An 18851-nucleotide genomic window follows, 5' to 3' on the forward strand; every position below is an offset into this window, starting at 1 on the left:
GATAGTGTTTTCCACATATTTTTATGCTTTCTGTTGCCTCTGCAATGCTGATGGTCAACGTTTAACAATAGACAGCTCATCTTGTTGCTAGTCTGGAGGCAACCATGGCACATTTCAAAGCAGAATTTAGTCCCTACATCTCAGTTCTGATGATGATGAAAGGGAAAATAAACAGTAAGCTCTGATCAGAAAGGATTGGCCATCACCAAGCAACTCTCAGGCCATAAATATACATAAGAATTCACATCAAACTGAAGGGTCAATGTACCAGTGACCCCCACAGCTACCAGTCATCCAACATGTACAATGAGGGACCTTACAAATAACTGTAGTAAACTCTGCATAGCAATTATTCTGCATTATCCAGGCATTATAACAATGAGCACAAATAACAATGAGCACAATATAATAATACAAGATCTGCAGCTTAGTAGAGAAACCATTTTGTTGTTACACAAAAACAGAACTCTGTGTGGGATGGAAATGTTTACAACATGTCAGAAAAAGTGGTAGAAGGATGACTGTGATGAAAATACAGGACTTTTCACAACCAAGTTTCTGCTTATAAGAAATAACAACTACAATAGAATATTAAAATGTGAAGCGCTTGATACACAACAGAGCAAAAAAACATAAATCTGGATAGAAATAAAGATCATAATTTCATTCATTGTACTAGTTCAGTCATCAGAGATACATTTTCATACAATTATAATAAAATACTGTGGGATAAAGTACTGAAACACTGCTTAGGTAAAAACCTGTTGGGACTCTTGACTGAATTTCTTCACACCAAAAGCCTAAGGTTAGAACTGGCTTTCAAAGATGCAGTCACTATATTTAACCAGCAGAAATTCAATTTGGTAATCATGCAATGCTGAGACATGGCTAGCAGTGTCCCTCTACTTTACCAAAGGGAACAAAAATGTAGTCACATTTCAAAGAATAGTTGCTGCAGCATTTGGACGTCCGGTTTTCTTCACTGGATTGACTTAAGATGCCAGAATTAGTTGTTCATACTAAATATTAGACTGATCATTTTGAATATTTTAGGAAATAATTCACTTCATGGACTCTTGAGATAAATTGTACAGAATTCTCACAAAAATGGTTTGAACTATTGACTAATTCCTCCTTCACTGTTCTATGTCTGAAAGTCAGAAGACAGCCTGAAATGGAAAGTTTTAACTTTTGAGTTTGTCCTCTTTTTTAAGAAATGTGGTTAGTCACAAAGCTCCACAGGTAAGTACTAAGCTAATGAACAAGAGACCCTTTTAGTCTTAACCATGCTTATTTTAAGATGGGTATGTAGGCCTGGACATGGCTGCCTCTCTCTAATAAAGACAGAGATGTCAGACCAGAGGTGCATTTCTGATTCCTCATCCACTGGCCCAAGTTAAACTTGAATTGGATTGCCAAAGAACTCTGCTTCACATGGATAGGAAGCCACTTCCAGTGAAGGGACACATAACTGTCCCTCTAATATGTCCTATTTATGTTGCAGATGAGGTTTAGATCCCTTGGTTATTCTGTTGCTATTTGTTATGCAGATGTGCAACAGGTTGATCAGAGCAGGATCTGGGGATGCTTTGTAGGCCAGGCATTGATCACCTCTCAGCAGTCTGTAAGAGACAGAGTACAGAGATAGGGCTTTGGGGTGGCCCATGCAGGACATGTTGTTTATACCTCACATTCTTTTTATGAGGAACCTCTTTGGATACTTGAGTCACTGCATAAACCTGGTCATGTACATGCCAAAATGAGCACTATGCTCACTGATTCATCTGATGAGGGCAAAATACAGTGGAACCATTTATTTGGACAGCAGAACCATTGCATACATGGACACAGATAATATACCCTTCCTTATAAGTTGTGTAAAACAGAACAATTTCCTTACTACCATAGACACTTGATGGTCAAAGGACAGGTTACTGTCTACATTCTTTCCCAAATCCCTGACCACTAGGTCTGCTCTTAGGGATGTCTTATCCATGTGTTAGTTACTAAGGTAGCTGTTTTCCCAAAGAACATGATTATGCATTTCTTGGCAAAGAGTTTTAGATGTGGCTTTGGCACAAGTTATTGGTCTGTATCAGGCTTTCTTGGATGGTACTTGTGTCTTTGAGGTATTCTATGACTGTGCCTAGTTTGCAATGATCTGCAAATTTGATCAGTCAAAGACCCATTATATCAGTCCTGACATCAGAAACATCAGAGAGGTAGCTGGAAAAAAGGAGATGACCCAGCACCATGCTTTATGGGACTCTGCTAATGACTGGCATTTCTGTGGCAGTAGACTTCCCCAGTCTAACTTCTTGGGCCCTATCTTTAAAGGAGGGGATTGGCATTATGGTTAAGGTTTTAACTCACAGATACAAGATGCAGGGTTTGATTCTGACTTCAGATTATTGGCTAGACTTGTAATAGTCTGCAGATTTATTCCCTAGTATTTACCTATTATCTATGAGACAGATGACTATCCAGTGGGTGACATAGTGGTCTATACCTAATTTCATGTGATTGCCTACAATGCCTGCATGGGGTATTGTCTCGAATACCTTGAGCATGAAAAGGTAGTCAGTATAAACAGTTTTCCCCTCATCTACTGCTTTGATAATCTTTTCAAAGAAGTGTACCAGACTGAGTAGGCATGAACTGCCCTTGATAAAAACAAACTGTATCTGAAAGTTTCGTATGTCTTTGTTTATCATTTTCATAATAATTTTTCCATAGTTTCGTATATGAGACTAGTCAGACTTATGGGTCTATTGTTACCTAGGTCTTTAGGTGGTGTTAGTAAATTACCCTAATGATTCTTTTCTAAACTACCTTTGGCATCACATGTATTGTTTAAATAATAATAAACAGCATAATTTTCTAAAAGTGATTACCCCTGCTTATTGTGTTCCTGTTTGTTTGCACTGTATCATTTTCCATCTTGTCAACATAGAAAAAGGTGATAAAAATATGTTAACATGAGACACATCATTGGTAATCCTGAGTGGTAAGCTATTTTTAAATAAAGACATTTGATTTATCTGTGTCATTTACACTAAGGTACCTAAAAGACTTTGCTGTTGTGTTGTACAAAAAACACCATGGCCTGTGAAGAGATGCCAGCAAATAGATGCAAAATTCATGTACAACGTTGAGGTACTAAAACAACTCAGCAGTGCTAAGTTATACTGAAATAAAATGCTTCAGTGCAAAATGCGTATAATAATGGTGATTAAACAGGATGAAAAAATGAAATAAATTACATAGAATAGTTATACATACTTAATTTATAATAATGTATCATGTAAGGCATGGATTCCCACAAAACCACCTAACCTGCTCTTCAAAGCAACAAAGAAAATAAATGCTAATTCAGATAAATAATTTTGACATTTAGATATTGCATGTTTAGCATATGCTGTATAGTATGGAAAGGAAAACTGTTTTGTACTGTCCGTTTCTACGTAAAGATGAACAAGTTTGAGATTCTGGTCTCCATCTTTTCTTCAGTGAATAGCATACTCCCAGGGCTTCACAATCACATAACCCAGTGCACAGCCCTGTTTCTAATGCATTTTGCAAGACAAATGTTGATTGAAAGACTACTGTAAGAAGACTCTGGATTGCAGAGCCACCGTGATAGCAATGGAAAAAGCCACATAGAATTGCAGCATTCTGCTACCATGTCTAATGTAAATTAGCCATGTGTGTTTCCCCATAGCTTTTGCCAGGAATGCAAAAGAGTGGAAGATCGATTCAAAGAAAGGCTCAAGTATGCTACTTTGGAAGGAAAACAATAAAAATGTACCCTGTTTATGATGGTGTAAACCCATGGATGTCTGTACAGAAGCAGGGCTGATACCAACAGAGCAGGTAAGTACTGTAGAAGAGTGTGTGTGTGTGTATGTGTCTGTGTGTGCGTGTGCGTGCACGTGTGTGTGTGAGCATGTGCGCGTGTGTGTGTGTGTGTGTGTGTGTGCGCACGTGCATGTGTTTGTGTGTGTGTGTATGTGTGTGTGTGTGTCTGTGTCTGTGTGTAAGTGTGTGCATATGTGTGTGTGTGTGTGTGTGTGTGTGTGTGTGTGTGTGTGTGTGTGTGTGTGTGTGTGTGTATGTGCATCTGTTTGTGCATGTGTGTGTGTGTGTGTGTGTGTGTGTGTATGGGAATCTGTTTGTACATGTGTGTGTGTGGGTGTGTGCGCGCGCATGCGTGTGTGTGCATGTGTGCATGTGTGTGTGTTTGCATGTGTGTGTGAGCGCATGTGTGTGCATGTATGTGTGTGTGTGTCTGTGTGTGTCTGTGTGTGTGTTTGTGTGTATGTGCATCTGTTTGTAAGTGTGCATGTGTGTGTGTGTCTGTGTGTGTGTCTGTGTGTGTGTATGTGCATCTGTGCATGTGTGTGTGTGTATGTGTGTGCGCGCATGCGTGTGTGTACGTGTGTGTATGCACGTGAGTGTGTGTGTGTATGTGTGTGAGTCTGTGTGTGTCTGTGTGTGTGTGTATGTGCATCTGTTTGTACGCATGCATGTGTGTGTGTGTGTGTGTGTGTGTGTGTGTGTGTGTGTATGTGCATCTGTTTGTGCATGTGTGTGTGTGCGTGTGTGTGCGTGTGCGCGCACGAGTGTGTGTGAGCATGTGCATGTGTGTGTGTGTGCGCGCACATGTGTGTGTGTTTGTGTGTGTGTTTGTGTGTGTGTCTATGTCTGTGTGTGCGTGTGTCCATGCGTGTGTGTGTTTGTGTGTGTGTGGGTGTGTATGTGCATCTGTTTGTGCATGTGTGTGTGTGTGTGCGTGTGTGTGCATGCGTGTGTGTGTGTGTGTGCGCATGCGTGTCTGTGCGTGTGCGCATGTGTGTGGGGGTGCATGTGTGTGTGGGTGCGTGTGTCTGTGTGTGTGCACGCATGTGTCTGTGTGCATGTGTGTGTGTCTCTGTGTGTCTGTGTGTGTGTATGTGCATGTGTGTGTATGCATGTGTGTGTGCGTGCATGCATATGTGTGCATGTGTGCATGTGCGTGTGTGCGCGCGTGTGTGTATGTGTGTGAGTCTGTGTGTGTGTGTGTGTGTGTGTGTATGTGCATCTGTTTGTACGCGTGCATGTGTGTGTGTGTCTGTGTGTGTGCCTGTGTGCCTGTGTGTGTGTGTGTGTGTGTTTGTGTGTGTGTATGTGCATCTGTTTGTGCATGTGTGTGTGTGTGTGTGTGTGTGTGTGTGTGTGTGTGTGCGCATGCATGTGTGTGTATGTGTGTGTGTCTGTGTGTGTCTTTATGTGTATGTATGTGTGTGTGTGTGTGTGTGTGTGTGTGTGTGTGTGTGTGTGTGTGTGTGTGTGTGTAGGTGCATCTGTGCTTGCCGCATCTGTAGCGTGTGTGTGTGTGTGTGTGTGTGTGCGTGTGTGCGTGTGTGCGTGTGTGTGTGTGTGTGTGTGTGTGTGTGCGCGTGTGTGTGTGTGTGCGTGTGTGTGTATGTCCATGGATGTGCTTGTTTGTGTCTCTGTGTCTTTGTGTCTATCTATGTATATGTGTGTGTATCTTTGCATCTTTGTGTGTATGTGTAAGAGCACACATGTGATTGTGTGTACCTAGTTGCTTATACAACAACTTTACATGGTAAGGGGGCATTCATGCAAATATCTGTAACTGTGCAGAGTTCATTTCAGACACATGCTAATGAGACTCTAACAACCTTGTTCTCATTGTAGCTCTTTTTGTGTCTTTAAATGACATTTTATTACCAGAGCAGTATAAGGGCTCCCCAGCAAAGCCCTAATAGTGCCACAGCAATACTTTCTTTTTCTGAATCCTGCTCCCTGTACAGTTTCCTGTCTGGCTGAGCCAAGTGGTATATGTTAAATAATACGCTGTTATTTTTTCTTTGATATTAAAACAGCAAAATTCTCCTTACACAATGGACACATTTCCACATAGAAGGGCAAGTGTCATAAGCCTTAATCCCAGAACTAACTGAATAAGTACAGGAGCATATCAAAAGCAGGATATCATGCATAGTCTGTAGGGGGTTTGTTCCCTAAAGAAGAGCAGACTTGGAATTCTGTTTTTGATTCACAAAAGTGAAAAGTGGTGATATGACCAAAGCTCAGGTAACCTAAATACATATATTAGATACATATATATGAGCTTGTATTTATTTGTATATTTATTTCCTTTTAAATATTATAACTGACCTGCCGGGGTTATTGGTCTCACAACCTTTTAGTTCAAATAATGCTGCTTTATGAATGTCTTTCCCTTGTAATCTTATCAGGCAATGAAATGGTAGAGTGCTGAATCTTTCTTAGGTACTGTGTTTAGTGACTTAATGCTACTGATTGTTGTAAATGGCAGCTATGTCAGCTGAATTTTAAGCAAATAGCAGCAACCCTGCAATTAATAATATTTAAATAACATGGCTTCTGCACACTGTACAAATACCTCAAATCCCATCTACTGACAAAGAGATTGAGAGTGATCAACTGGTGAATATGGAGGGATAACGCATAGGTGTGAGCACTGCTAAAAGAAATGCTGTCTTCTTAGATGAAATGCAAAGGGTAGGCTTATTAAAGTCCATTTAATCTGTGTTGGTAAAGAACACAATCTAATGACATTCTTTCTTTTCTTATTTTGACTTTTTTCGCTTGCCCCTCTCAATTCCTGTCAGTTCTTGTGCATATAAAATCCATCAAAGTTGTGAGTGTTAGGCCAATCATAGGAAATCACTAATGATCTTAGTATACATGACTGCTTTTCAACAGTCAACCTTATGCTATTAGACAAGATGCAATGCATTGTTTAGGCGCATGCCTTCAACACCAGAAATGTTGGTGCATAGAAACATGCTGTTGTATGCAGAGACGTACATTGGTTAATTTTAACAGTGTACAGAATGGAGTGCCAAAGCTTTAGTACATTCTAGAAATATCTATGCAGAGTATGCTACATTTAGGAACATGGAAGGTTGGCTGGCAACTCAACACTGTAACACTCCACTGCCAATCATGAGCGGACAGATGATCCGCTGTGGTGACCCCTAACCAGGAAAAGCCGAAAGAAGAAGAAGGAACTTGGCAGTACTTCATTTTTCTCCTTTTATTTCCCTCAGTATCAGTCATTCTACAGACATTTTTGAGTCCTTATGGCCAGACCCAAGCTGAAGACATCGAGTAACTCCTATTTTCTAAAGTTTCAAAGAAATGCATATGACTTAATTAATACAGCATAGAGTTAGGAAGAGTAATTCCATACATCTCTTTTTGAAAAATGGTATTATTACATTCTTCTATAATGATGCATAATTTGGCTGTTTTGTGTTGTGATCTGCAATTATTAGTTTAACTTGTACTTATTATTTATATCAATATCAATATATCTGAAAAATGTATGAAATAAATCTGCAAAACTGCAAAACAAATTTATTGCACGTTTTACCATTTCATATGCTCAGCTTCTTAGTACAAATATTGAATTACTATGAAAAGTCAGTTGCAGAAGTTCAACTATTTAGTCTGTATTGATTGGGGATACAAGACAATACTAGTAGCAAGGTGTTGAAAGCTAACGGAAACTTTGCTTTGTACATTGCTTAGGGTATTCTTTGATAAACCCATTTTTTTTTTGGAACATAGCCTGAATCTGATATGCAGCGCTCACTTACTATGCAAGGTGCTGCTAGGCCCTTCTCAACAGTGATCTTCCTCATAGCTTTCTTCATAAGATATTTTTATAAGATGAGTCACCTCAGTGCATTGCTCACTAAAATAATTTGCATTCTAAACATAATTTACTTATTTTAGTCCAATATAATAAGAAACCACGAGGCATATGTTTTATTCTCACAGGTAGCCATTGCAAAATGACAGGGCTTTATTACAGAATACAAAAGCTTTCTGTGCAGTCTCACATTGTCTAAGACATATTAATATACTCAAATTAATTTACAGATTGAATGGTTTAGTATTCATTGTACAAGGTATCTCTCTCCATATATATATATATATATATATATATATATATATATATATATATATATATATATATATATATATATATATATATATATATATACAGACACATATATGTGTGTGTTTACTTGTGTTTGAGTGTGTGTATATGTGTGTGTGTGTGTGTGTGTGTGTGTGTGTGTGTGTGTGTGTGTGTGCGTGCATGTGTATGCGTGTGTGTGTGTGTGTGTGTGTGTGTGTGTGTGTGTGTGTGTGTGTGTGTGTGTGTGTGTGTGGGTGTGTGTGTATGTGTGTGGAGCAGTTCATATATATGTGTGCTCATGCATTTATTACCTATGCATTTGTATGTGTGTACATGATGAAGTACCTTATATTTTTATCTCTTGCTATGTAAAAGTATATCCATATCATTACAAAAAAAGAAATAAATAAAAAGCTGTAATATATGTTGTATAGGCAACTACATTCATCTCACACATCATAATATAGCCAAATAAACTGCAAACCATTAAGATACTGTTAGCACCTAATTAAAAATTAAGGCCCAGAAATATTGGTTTCTCGACAGTACACCGAGAAACAATTGTCTGTAGTGCAAATATGTGAATGAGACTGCTGGAGTAGCTACACTTCCTGAGATACATTAACCCACAGCTGTATGTATTGCTAAATAGGTAAGCTAAAAAACTATGTGTCATGATTTTGTCGAATGAATCCAACTGTTTTGTAGAGTGACACACTTCATAATGTTTTAAGGGTAGAAACAATGAGAGGCTAAAGCCAAAAGTCATGACAGATTTTAAATATTGCTCATACATGCTTGTAAAGTTGCTACAACAACAGATTTTGCACTAGCAAACATTTACTAAAGGCAATGAAGTTTTGTCATGTGAATAACCATCACAGAAAAATACAACATCTGTGAGGATCATACTGGAAATATGAGGTGAAATCAAGGATAACTGAAAGCTATGTAAAGTAGCTCCACAACACGTCTCTATCGCTAATATTGCAAACATTTCCAGCTACACAAAGCAAATGTATATTGAGTTATGGTACCCAGAGGATGGGGGATCCTACACAGTGCGATTGTATCTGAATATACCATAAAAAACTAAAGATGACCAATCAGGGATGTCCCATTACACAATGAACACCTGAATGGTATGCTGTGTGCTGGGCAGCACATAGTCTATTCACAGTATAGACCTGCTCCCAGTGCCTCATGGGGATGCAAAGAAGCAGGGATATAGCCTACATTTCTGGGGAACAAAAAGCAATGAATGCGTAAAGAGTTTACACAGGGAGTTGCTATGATATCAGCAACATATATTTACCAATGGACACAGCCACAACTAGGGAGTCCTTTTGGGAGGGATGTTTGTTCATGAATCTGCACAGGAGAGGACCTAGCTACAGTACAGCCAATGGATATGACATCTGGACATATTGAGAGTGCAGCAATTTCAAAGTGCTAGGTTTGCAAAGAACAGACAGAATGAATAATGTTGCTACATGCAGACTGTGTAATGGGGAATTGATGGGGCAGCTGATCATGTTTCATTATGCAGTATCACAGCTACACAGCTTAGGCTATGGTGAGCGACACCAGCTTCCAGCTTGTGGCACATAGTTTTAAGATGCTACCTTCCACATAACTGATAGCTGCCCTCCACAGTTATTTTTCCCAGACTCCAGTTACTATTTTATTTATTTAACATTTGCTAACCGGGAAAGTTTGACTTGGAACAAAGCCAATTTTCAGCAGATGCCCGGGGAGAAAGGCTCCAGATGCATGTCTTTGTAATGTGGGAGGAAACCAGAGCACCCAGAGGAAACTCACACGAACACAGGGAGGACATGCAGACTCTGCACAAAAGCAACCCAGCCGAGAATAGAACCAGAGAACCTCTTGCTGTGAGGCGACAATGCTATCACTGCACCACTGCACTGTCATATTTGTTTGCAGTTCTTTGTATGAAACACCACTGCACAGCAGAGGTAGGGTGGGATACCTCAGAATATCAAGCTTTGCAGCAGCCTGTAGAGGATGGTGGGGTGTGAGTGAGTGTAATGCCTTGGTATTCACAAAGATGCATCATGATCTCCTATACTCTTAGCATGTGGAGTCACTGGGCATTTCCAAGTGGTGATTGGAAGTTGTGGCACTGCGACACTTGAGGATTCATAGGTGAACTGCAAATACTACATACATAATATAGTACATAATATAACTCTGCATATAATACTGCCCTACTCCAAAATTCAGAAAACAAAGTCCTTATGTCCCCTGTCTCCCTCACCTGTCAGCTACTGCCCCTCAATAACAAAAAAGCAAACTGTTGAGCCACTAAAGCCTGTGATATCTTCTGTTACACTCACTAACCCTCAAAGTTGTTTTTACCTTGCACTGGCCACCTCTAGCTAAAGATATCTCACCCAAGCCCTTTACATGCTCATGTCACAATAATGACACTGGTGTCCCCTGCACGTAAGACCTGACCACATTATATGAAAATGCTTTCTCCAAAACTGCAGCAGCATCATAGAGCTCCCTATCCCAATCAATTAGAAATTACAAGTTATGTTTTGCTCTTGGAAAATCTCTTAAATATCATCTTGCTATAATTTGCAAGTATTGTACTGCAATTTATAATATCATTATACTGAAATGTGCATCTAAATAATTCATAAAAATCTAGGTCTCATGTGGCATTTTACTCACACTTAAGGTCAGAAAGTAGTTCTGTTTTACTAGTTCTGTCTTTTTGCCATGTGCATACATGAAACCTACCGATAACTATACAACATATTTCAGTGTATTACTATATATATAAATATTTAATACACATTTTCTGTATACATTCCATTTAAATTTTGTAGAGGTATTGACAGAGGTTTTATTTAATGTACTACATTCTTTGTTAAACTGTTTTTTGTTTTGTGCTACTCTTTGTTTTATTTTATTTTATTTTATTTTATTTATTTATTCCTTATTGACTCGGTTATTCCAAATAGGATAGTAGACTCTTTTCTGGGGAGACCCCATGTGGTATTTACACTACTAGGTTAAATTTGGTCTGGGCAAACTTCCTCTATTCATCATTTCATTGTTATGAGTGGGACGCATTTTTGGAGGAACATTTCCTGTTTCTGTTGAAACCAAAAAGAAAATTCATGTACAATTTCAAACAGACATAGAAAGAAAGACTTTGAAAGGATGTTCAAAAACTTTATGTAAAGAAGTACTTGAGATTGGAAAAGTGTATGATAGACGAGGTTTAAGGACTAGTGGTTAGGACTGTAATGTTGTTTTAAAAATAGAAAGAGCAAAAAAATATATATATATACCAAGCATGAGAAATGTAGAGGGAAATTGGGGTGATGTAAAATACAGGGGACAAGCCAAGTATTTTTTTTTTTTTTTTTTTGTGGTTAAGAAAGACATATAACAAGTAACTGTGACAAAAGAAAATGTCATATTTGTTGGAAAATCAGACAAGAGGCAAAAAATGTGATTTGAAATGTTATAAATGTAACAAAATTAGATATTTATGGATGGATTGCAAAAAGGAAAATAAGAGTAAGGAAAAAGAAAAAGAGAGAAGAAAATGAACAAAGAGAAGAAATTTCAGAAAGAGTAGAAATAGAAGAAAAATTAGATGACAAGAAAAAATAATAGAGGACACAGAAGAAGGTTCTGAAATAATCGATGAAGAAGACATAAACTGGGAGGTAAAAGAAAAAAGAATTCTATTGGTAAAAGGGTGAAAGACAGAAAAAGAAAATTTAAAGGGATGAATACAAAAGAAAGAAAGAGGAAATGGATAAAAAGAACATATACAGCCCATGACTGGTACAATGGTTAAGGTGTTTAACAGACACACACAAGATACAGTGTTTGATTCTCACTTTTACAAGGGAAATTGGCTAGAGTTAGAATGGCCTATTAAGAAAGCTAGCCTAGTAATTAGTTATGACCTTTTGAAACCATGAATCTAAAGAAAAGGGAAATTAAATTTTACTGTAAATGTGAATAGTAAGAAGAATATGGATTTTGTAGTGGTGATACAGTTGCAATTATATTAGAAGGGAATATTTTTAACAAATGGAGAGAGATTGCTAACCAAGATACTATGGGGAGAAATTTTAATCTATTCTGTAGAAATATGGTAAAGATATTAGATGTAATTTATGCAAAAATGGGAAGGTTGACCATTATAGATTTTAAAAGGAAATAACAAATATATAGAATTTTAACATTATATGCTTATTCTAATTGCAAATAATGAGAAAGCTTATTTCATCAGATGTTAGACTATGCAGAGATTAATATGAATATTATAATAACAGGAGACATTAATTGTGATTTAAGAGGCGAGTATATAAAGAAAGGAAATGATATAAGAAAAATGTTAGATGTTATAAGATTTGATAAACTTTGGGACAAAAATTCATGGACTTACAAAAGGGTATGCATAGAACTGAAACCGATTGTTTTATAGTATCAGAAGGTTTAGTTATAGGAGAAGGGGAGGTAAATAAAACACGATTTTCTGATTATCTTGCAATATGGCTAGAGATTAAGGAAAACAAGGAGTAAGAACAAATAGGCAAAGGAATAAACAAGAATATATGAGAAAGCATGGAATGAAGAAAGAAAGAGATTAGTAATATAGTTATAGAAAGATCATATTATTGTGAATCCATTTTATCAAAATTGGTTTAAATGGATGAGGTTTAAGGAAAAATATAAAAAAAATACTTTCTACAGAGGCAATATGATGTTTGAAACACAGAAAAAGAAAATGTAAAAGAACATATAACAATGCATTGAAAGATTTGCAACATGACAGAAATTACTATGACTAAGAAAATAAATTATATGAAAGAACTCAACAAAAAATACAAGCATTTTTACATAAGCAAAGATATTTTTCACAAGGAAAAAGAGTAGACATATCAAGTTTATTAAGCAGATTAGTAAAGGAAGATGGTAATGTAATAAGAGAAATAAAACATGTAAAAGGTGTAATGGAAAGAACTTAGAAAAAGATTTTGAATAGTATAGTACAATATGTTCAAGAAATGTTTAAAGAAAAAAAGAAGGTTGGGAAAAACATGGGAAGTAAAAAGTTAACAGAAAAAGAGAATAAAGAATTTGAAAAGGAGATTTCTTTAAATGAGTTAGATAATGTATTACACTAAGTAAATATTGCTTTAGCTGCAAAACCAGATGGAATACGGTATGAAATGTATAACAATTTAAGGGACTGTCAAAAAATATTTTTAAAGATTTTGAATGAATACTTACTGAAGGTTTTATGTATAAAGAATCATGTAGTAGAATACTCAAATTCATATGGAAGAAGGAAGATAGAAGACAATTAAAAAACTGGAGACCGTTAGTGTTAGATATTATGGATATAAGGCTGAAATTAATTCTGTTGTAAATATGCTGAAAGATAAAGCATAGAATAAAAAGTATGCTTGAATATATGTATAGAGTTTAGCAATATAAAATGTGCATTCATACTATATGTATAACAGACAGGCTTCTCTTCACAGCATCAAAAATAAAAAGCCTAACAAAGCAATATTTGAAAGCAAGCATTACATGATTTTCTCATGTTTGCAGAACAAATATCTATTAACAGACATCTTTTTTATAAATTCCGCAATACGTGATGTTTTTTCAGTAGGAACAGCTTGTACAGATGTTTCCTTTCAGATCTCTGTTAATGGCAACCTCACATCAGCAAAAGTGCTTACAAGTAAATCACAAAAGGATAATAGAAAAGTCTAAAAACAGACATTATGTGACTCCCCACAGAAGGCCAAAAAACATACCAAGAGGAAATAACATCTATGTGCATGACTAGCACTCTATATAACTGTTGTAGTAGTTCAGTTATATGAGAGAAGGACAGAGAGAGGTATTTTGTATTTGTCATCATTTATATCTGTAATGAAGGAAAACTTTGTAAATATATGCTACAATCTGACAGAAATAGTATGTGTCATTTGTTATAAAATAAGTTATTTGTAACTGTGCTTATAGCTGCAAAATAAAAGCTTGGTGCTTTAAACAGACTACAGATGGAGTCATGCAAAGTTCTGTGACTCTGATTCAGCAGTAAACAGCACAGCAAGACTGTGGGTCTTAAGAAAACTTTGGATCCAGCACAGCATAGGTGCAGAGAGCACACAAATTAAAATACATTTTTCAATTAGTATTGAATAATAATGTATATAAGATCTTTATGAAAATAATACAAAGAGATTTAAGACTAAATGGAAAACATGGAAGATAGTATACATAGTATAAAGGGGAAGGGATGTCAAGAATTATTAATGATCATTAGAAAAGTTGTGAATGATATTATGAATAGAAAAGAAGAAGCGAAAATCATGATAGATCTTAATAAGACATTTGACGCAATTAGACATGAAATCTTATTGGTTATAATGAAAGACTATAATGTAAGTGAGAATGTTAAGGAAATTTTGTATGTCAGTGTATAGCAATAATGAAGTAAAAAATACTTGTAAATGCAGGTTAAGCTAAGTTAAGGTACATATGATGAGTGGTGGTAAGACAGAGATGTTCAATGAGTTGAATACTTTTAGCATTAAAACCACAACAGGCTCACATAGTGCCAAACCTGCACTGAGGACCGCAAGTACAACATCCTTTAAAGTTGTTTAAGTTATAGAAAGCCAAACAGACTTATGTATCAACCAGAAAAATCTTAAGCAGCCAGAAGGAATCTAATAGTAGAATTTATTTTAGTTTAATTATACATAAAAGCAATACAAATGGTTGAGTGCTTTCATCCTTCAAATTCAGGACTTCATCAGAACCTTTTCAGTAATAACACCATCATCAATTAAATAATCAAAGAGAGGTCACATAATTGAAGTCAAATCAATTAAATAAAAGGTGCAGTGCCTAAAAAAACACACAAACTACTAAAATTGAAGAGAAAAACCAATGTCAAACTATCTAAAACAAATATGTAGTATAAAAAACACCATAAATATTTGCATGTGAAGGCCTTACTGTTTAAAAACAAAACAAAATATAATATGTAATACAATAATAGTTCACAATCAAAGTTGAGCGGGTCTGTACTTTAAAACTGGTGAAATAGAAATATGTTTGTTCAACACTTTGTCATTAGAGTCATTCAGTTTTAGCTGCCATAACAACTCCCTCATGTCTAATTTTGTTTCCCAAAAATCTCCTCTATTATCCACCGGCACAGTTTCCATAATGCAAAAAAGTAACTTTTGATAACTGTCACAAATCTGAGCTTGCATATACAACACATTGTTTATGTTACCTTTACTAATAGCATACACATGCCTGTAAGTTTCTTTTTGGAATCGCTGCTCAGTTTTCCCTCCATAATAACAAAAACATTTTTGGTATATAGTGATATAAACCACCCCCTTTGTGTCACAGTTACCAAAACCCAAAGTTATCCTAATGGGTAGATTTCCCACCACTACTTCTATTTTTTCAAGAATATAACTACACTTATGACATGAGACACACTTTCTTGTACCTTTATATGTTCCATTTAAATAAACAGTATTTTGGTATTTGGATAACTGTTTTAAGTTTTTGCTTATTTTGAATACAAAGGAAGGGGTCATATCTAGAGCCTTCTAAATAGAATCATCAGTCTTAAAAATATTTTAACAAGTCCACTTTAGGTCATTATTAAAGAATGTGAAAAATTAGGTTTAGTTGTGTTTTTATATGTGAGTAACCCAATATTCATCCCAGACTGTATAGAACTACCTTGTCCTAATAATGGGATGTATCTAGTACCCCACTGTTGTGTGACTTCAAAGCTAATAATGTTCAAGTCTGATGGATATCCTCAAAGAACATCTTAGATACAAAATCAACTTCCTTCTTAAAATGGCAAAAATCATAACTTATCTGAGCTACTCTATCAAGCTGACATCTATAAATATTCTGTTTAACATGTTTGGGATGACAGCTATGGTAGTCAAGGTAACTGTTAGAAAAAGTGGGTTTTCTATAACTCTTTGAATCATAGCAGCTTTTAATAGTGTCCTTTAAAATTTTCACATCCAAGTAGTATATAGAATCTGTAGCATGGTGGCTCATGAAAGCCAAAAAGGGGGACATATTATTAATACAAGAAATAAAACTTAAATGGATTCCAGTATCATGCTAATTATTGGAGTTTGTATTCAGGGCTGCATGGTCACACGCTGCTTTGGTTTTCCTGACGTACTTTTTGCATTAGTTTTGAATATGATAGTATGTAAAATAAAATTACAAAATGAAGGATATGGGGTATATGTATAGTATCATGCTATAAATGGATAAGTGGATAATTAAAGTTATGATAATTAAACTGTTCATGCCTTTAATTTAGTTTAAATCAAATTTCATGTTTAATTTTAATTCTTCTATTCATTAACCCAGTAGACAAATTGGTATGAATATCAGAAGACAAAGCCCTGGACATATTTGCAACACTTTTTTTTCCTGAAAAATAAAAGCAGTTGCAATCAAACAAGTGCAGAACATCAACATTTAAACATTTCATGTTGTGTCAAACTTTCATCACCTCCAAATCCTTCAAGATTGCAACTTAATATTTTAGGCTTTTAGAATACTCAGGCATTTTCCTTTTTACATTGACTTGTGACTTTACAATGTGAACTGGCATTCAGAAGTAAAATGTTTGCAACTATATGATTTCAACACTTTTGTTTTTGAAAAATGCCCATAGCACTTGAAGTATGTACTATCTGATTTATCTGTTGATGTTCTGATAATACGGTATTGCTGTTAGACTTATGTCTAATTTTACAGCATATTCATGCTTTAGTTTTGATAGCATTGTAATACTAACCAAAAGAGTTTCCATCCCCTAGCATTACTGAAAAATGGTTTCTCTGATAATCCAGGCCAAATCCAGTAATGAAAAATAAATAAAATATTCATTCTTGTCTGAAAGGCAATGCAGTAATTTCAAGTAAGCATACATATCAAATTACAACAGAAGTAGAATGAACAAATGACTATGCAAAGAAAAAAAAACAGCAGTTATATTTTCTGTCAAATGTCCACTCACATTCAAAATTCTGACAGAAGCAAAGTGACAATAAGCTGCAGGGCCAATATATGTGTATATGCAATATGCATGGAATTTCTATCCCTGATTGCATAAGTATGCTTTGCTGGGGAAATAAATGCCATTCCTTAAGCTAAAATTCAGTTGAAATGAAAGAAAAAGAGGAAACCATTGTATTAAACTACACTGTTACAACAATGCAAAAACTTAAAATTGGCACTTAAAGAGAGAAAGTTGAACTCATGCAGTACACCTTATGTCAGTTCCCTGGCAATGCTCAGCTACTTTTATAACACGAAACTATTCCTTTGTCATCCAGACTGTTTCTACACCTAATTTAGTTTGCATTTGACAAAAAGACAGATAAAGAGGGGTAGTCACTGTTAGATCCTTTTTTAGTCTTCCTGGTTATTTTCCTCTAACTACACTTGTACAGCTACTGAATAGTGTGCTAAAGAAAAGAACATTTCTACAGCTACTGGTGTGGAATGTTTAAATGTATTGCCATCATCTTTTAAGTTAATGCGGAAAGAAAGTATCTTGAATCAAGTTTTACTACACATTTGAGGTACGTTTCTGTGTGTGTGTGTGTGTGTGTGTGTGTGTGTGTGTGTGTGTGTGTGTGTGTGTGTGTGTGTGTGTGTGTGTGTATATATATATATATATGTGTATATATATATATATATATATATATATATATATATATATATATATATATATATATATAACATCTTCTTTAACATCTAAGCATACACTTTAAAGCCTTCTTACTCTGTAAATGCATTTACTGTCAAATAGAATTAGTTAAATTAGTTCAGGCATTAAATTATTACTCACAAAAAAACATTATTTCTTACAGTATTATTGTCTTTCTACTCTTATAAAACAACGTAGCTCCTATTATCATATTCCTGAAGCATGCGATCTGAAAGTCGTATTGGCAGTGCAGTGTATTGTCATTTAGTTCTTTATCTCATAGTGCCAGGGTTCAATCCTAATCTCCATTCACTGTCGGTGTACACTTTGCATGTTTTGCCCATGAGTGTTAGATGATTCCAGTTTCATCCTTCTGAAAAATATTATAGATTCTTGCTGACTCTAACATTTCCAAATACAGTATATTTTATTTACAGTTATCCTGTTGGGCAAGTTGTGACTGAGAAAGACCCATGATGATCAATTTATTTACCTGTTTATGAAATGAAAAAAAAAAAAATGAAAGCGGTTCCTTTGAGCTCAACAATTAGGCAACACAAAAATAAAATCATTCTGTAAATGGATTTGCCTCTTAAACACCTTGTGAAAGAGATGATGCCAGATCATTACATGTCACTGTCATCTTTTGCTAAATGTTCTACTACTTCACAATCATTCCCTTCCATCTTTTATAGCAGTGTAATGTGCAAAACATTTTAGGTTTCACTGAAAGTCACTCAGGATTCCCTGCTCCTTAAGACTAATATTTATTAGTCCGTCCTGTCTGATTATGTCAAAACCTTGACTTCTTTTGTCAGTCTATACCAGCACATTAAAATGATGTTACATTACTTTTTATCACCATGGCTTATACTAGGTTGCACGTTTGAAATATTTATTGAACTATAAAAAGTGCGATATTAAAAATGTAATAATGTCAAGCTAATTAGTACCAAGTTCCTGTTGCACTATTATGCAAGAGTCAGACTAAGTACTGAATACAGTGATGGATTCTGGGGCAAAATAGAAATCTCACTTGCTCACGCTACTTCTGTCTTCGTCATAGCAACT

The sequence above is a fragment of the Protopterus annectens genome, chromosome 1.part1 (assembly GCF_019279795.1).
Source record: "Protopterus annectens isolate FY-2018-M chromosome 1.part1, PAN1.0, whole genome shotgun sequence".
In the NCBI taxonomy this organism is placed as follows: Eukaryota; Metazoa; Chordata; order Ceratodontiformes; family Protopteridae; genus Protopterus; species Protopterus annectens.